This window comes from Zea mays, chromosome 8 (genome assembly GCF_902167145.1).
Source record: "Zea mays cultivar B73 chromosome 8, Zm-B73-REFERENCE-NAM-5.0, whole genome shotgun sequence".
In the NCBI taxonomy this organism is placed as follows: Eukaryota; Viridiplantae; Streptophyta; class Magnoliopsida; order Poales; family Poaceae; genus Zea; species Zea mays.
Genome location: NC_050103.1, coordinates 155,899,608 through 155,904,039, shown reverse-complemented (window position 1 = coordinate 155,904,039; position 4,432 = coordinate 155,899,608).

Here is a 4,432-nt window from a genome sequence, read left to right as displayed (position 1 = left end):
TAGTGTGCTCCTCCATGCGCCTAGGGGTCCCTTTTATAGCCCCAAGGCAGCTAGGAGCCGTTGAGAGCAAATTTAGAAGGCCATCCTTGCCTTCTGTCGTCTGGCGCACCGGACAGTCCGGTGCACACCGGACACTGTCCGGTGCCAGATTTCTTTCCTTAAATGGCGAAGCCGACCGTTGGCAGATCTGGGAGCCGTTGGCGCACCGGATAGTCCGGTGCACACCGGACAGTCCGGTGCCCCCTTCCGACCGTTGGCTCGGCCACGTGTCGCGCACGGATTCCGCGGCCGACCGTTGGCCCGGCCGACCGTTGGCTCACCGGACAGTCCGGTGCACACCGGACAGTCCGGTGAATTTTAGCCGTACGCCGTCGGCGAATTCCCGAGAGCGGCCACTTCGCTCGAGGCAGCCTGGCGCACCGGACACTGTCCGGTGCACCACCGGACAGTCCGGTGCCCCAGACCGAAACAGCCTTTTGGCTGAACACAGCCAACTCTTCTCGTTTCTTCTTCTTTCTGTTTCTGATACTTAGACAAGTATATTAGTACACAAAACCAATGTACTAAGACTTAGAAACATACCTTTTCTCTTGATTTGCACTTTGTCCATCCATGGGCATAGATTCACATTTAAGCACTTGTGTTGGCACTCAATCACCAAAAACTTAGAAATGGCCCAAGGGCACATTTCCCTTTCAACCATGGATGTCTCTGATGCGTTCGGGGGCTCGGGGTATATAAACCGCCCTGGTCGCACCCTGTTCTCCACCAAACCGGAGCATCGCCGCCTCGCCCAAAACACCAGACGGGAAAATTGAGGGCGATTCGGTGATGAACGTCACCGCTCTGCAAATTCGCTCGCGCCGTCGTTCTGTGCACGTGGTCGGGTGGGGCAGCTGCTTCTGTTTTCCTCTTGAACCTCCTCGTGGATCCAGTTCGGGGGCTGCAGATCACGCCGTGGATGGAGCGACCAGAGGAATCGCCGCTGTGCAGCGCGCCGCCATGGCTGGGCCTCAACGCACAGACATGGGTTACTTGTGGTCCGTCATCGGGATGTCGCCGCGACCTCATCAGTGGTAAGCGAATCTTTCGCTATGTTGTCCTTTTACCCGTCCCTGGTTCGCCGGCCACAGGTAGACTTGGGCTCGCACGGTGGTTGCGGCTGGTCAGTGCGCTATAGTGGCCTCGATCGCCTTGGACTGACTGGCCGGTGTGAGAGGAATGCATGGGGAGCTTGGGCATCGAGGCTTGTGCTTTGACAGGGCATCCGCCGCGGAGGGTTCCCTGGCCACCGTGCTTCATGGTCGGTGTAAGGGTAGAAGAGAGAACCGGTGAGGAAGAAGACGCCAGGGCATCCCTTGATCGCGCGATGGACGGCGGGGATTAAGAGGATCGGGATAAAGAAACCAGGACCGTAGGATTATAAGCGGAGGGGGTAGATTAAATCTTGCGTCCCCCTTCGTACCGAGGAGTTCGGGCGGTTAGATTGTGATCGTGTGGCCCAGATCTGGGCGGGATTTCATAAAGCGTGGATCTAATCTTGACCATAGATCTTGAATCGGACAGCCAGGATAGATCCATACCCCTTCGCGGGGCATTTTTCTAAAGAGACCCCGAGGAAAGCAGTAATCAACCCGCCATCCATAGCTGATGTGGGCTGAGTCTTAGGAATCTTGCGGCTTAGCCCCTGAACTTCTCTGTATTAGTGCGCCCAGTCCAGAGAGTCAGAAAAATCAGAAAACAAATATAGAATTGGATTTTTAATGTAGAAATAAATGCTAAGAATTGGTTTAATTCATAGAAAATTCATATGATGTCCAAATTAATCCATTTTAATTGCTATGATTTTGTAATAATGTTGTTTATCACCTAATGCCTCTGTTTTGACATGAAAACAATAATAAAATTGATCTCTTAATTAATCTCGTATCAAATACCTAAACCTTAGAAAATTTGTATCTCCTCCGTTTTAAATCCGATTTGACTCGTTCCAGTTGCGTTAGTCTCGTAGCAACGCGTAGATCGTTATTATGCAGTTTGTACTTATGTTTGGTGTAATGTTAATTTTGCCTATACAATGTTTGTTTGTATTGCTACGACTAGCGTGAGGTCACGAGTCATCTGAAGATCATCCTGGTACCTGGAATCTCAAGTCCCAGGCAAGTTGTGCCCTTGATCACTTCTTTTACCCACTCATGTTCTAATTAATCATAATGATCTGCATAGGTTAATTTGATGGGACCTAATAGGTTACCCTAGTTTGTCTATCTTTATGCCTTGTTTACCACTAAACTTTCTGGGTAGTACTTGCTAGTGCTATATGTGGATTTGGGCATTGAGATACATATTATTCATACTTTTGTTATCAGTTGTTATTTACTGTTCATGATAAGATCATTATGTTAATTGGAACATGGAGAACCACCCGGGAAAACAGTGCTACCACAAGGGTTTAATGGGACGCCCTTGGCCGATTAATTAGGAAAGCTAGTGGAAGACTACCTTACCCGAAAGGGGCAAGGGCAGTAAGGGAGTGGTCAGTGTAGGGAGGCCCTCGGGAGGATTTTGCTGCGATGGCGGTCCTGCAAGGGATTCCTGCATTGGAGCTTCCTATAAACTGTAGCGGGTTTTCTGAAGCTAGTGGAACTTTGTAAAGGCCTCGTAGTGTTACCCTGCCTCGCCTCCTCGGTAGAGGTGTATGGGAAGTCGCGATCCCTTGGCAGATGGGTAACATGACTTGTGGGTAAAGATGTGCAACCTCTGCAGAGTGTAAAACTGGTATACTAGCCGTGCTCACGGTCATGAGCAGCTCAGACACTCACATGATTAAATTATGGAACTTAAACTCAATTTGTCATATGCATTGCATCGCAGGTGAGATTGTTACTTTTGTTCTACTACTTAATTGGGTTGGTATTTACTTATACTTAGTAATTGCTAATAAAATTTTGACCAACTTTAAAAGCAATGCTCAGCTCTAACCATCCTCTTTGGTAAGCCTTACACTTCACGTGAGCTCCCACCTTTGGCGAGTTCATGCACATTATTCCCCACAACTTGTTGAGCGATGAACGTATGTGAGCTCACTCTTGCTGTCTCACACCCCCCACAGGTCAAGAACAGGTACCCCAAGATGAGGCGCATGAAGGATGCTGTGACGAGTTTGTGAGAGGTCTAGGTCGTCGTCTCCCAGTCAACTTTGGGTTGCTGGACCGTTGTCTCCTTATAATGTAATTATTTATTTATTTTGTATAGAACTCCTGTTATATAGTAAAGATGTGACATTCGATCCTGTGCCATGATTCATCATATGTGTGAGACTTGGTCCCAGCACACATGGTGATTATGTTCGCGCCCGGGTCTTAGTGCCCCTGAAATCCGGGTGTGACAGAAGTGGTATCAGAGGAATGTTGACTGTATGACGAAACCTAGATAGAACTGGACAACCATTATCAACTTACCTTTGCTACTCTTATTCTTTGTAAACTTTTCTTAATCATTTCTCATCTATTTCCGCTTTACTCTGATTATTCTTATCTTTCTAAAAGACAAATATAGATTTTGCACTTTGAAATCCTGTGCCTAAAGTGACTTTAGGAATAGGAGACCTCATCTTAGGGACAAAATCAAAACTATTTTTGTAAGTATCTATATGCTTGAATGCTTGTTCTTATGATATTTGTCTGATTTGGATCTTTGATTGAGTGTGATGAGTTGTGGAGTAATGTCCACAATTACACCTGCATATACATACATGCATAAATATAAATAAATAAAATTCATAAAAAAAACTAGATTATCCTCCATTAAAGTGTACCAATTTTAATAGATCCATCCTATCTTAAAGGGTTCTCTTTTATCTTAATAGATCTGTCTTATCTCGAAAAGATTCTATCATATCCTAACAGATCTAATTGACCTCAAAAGATTCAACCTTATCTTTATGGATTCATCTTGCCCTAATTAGCATATTTATCCCACTCTAGAATAACAACCATGATCTAATCCAAATTGAGTTACTTAAACAAGTTAGATAATGTTGGCGACAAAAAAATAGGCCCTAATTCTATAAACATATCTTACCCTAAATTAATCCCTTGGACTAACTCGTCCGTAAACAACAACATAACCTACATCATAGGTTGCCTAACCCATTTGTTCAAAAAGCAAAGTAAAACTCTGTTCAAACCTACCTACCTCGTGTAACCCGGCTATCCTAACTACTTGTCCCTAATTCGGATAAAGACTTCAAGAACGAAGATCGAAGATGATCGACCTCATCAAATCGAGGAAGGAAAAGATTCAAGCCAGATCTTCAAAAGGAATCAAGATCCACAATCTTGGATAGAATCTTTCCTCACCCTACCCTTTCTTAACCAAACCTATCTATGCTCTAAAGACATCTTCTATCCTACATAATAAAGTAGATATA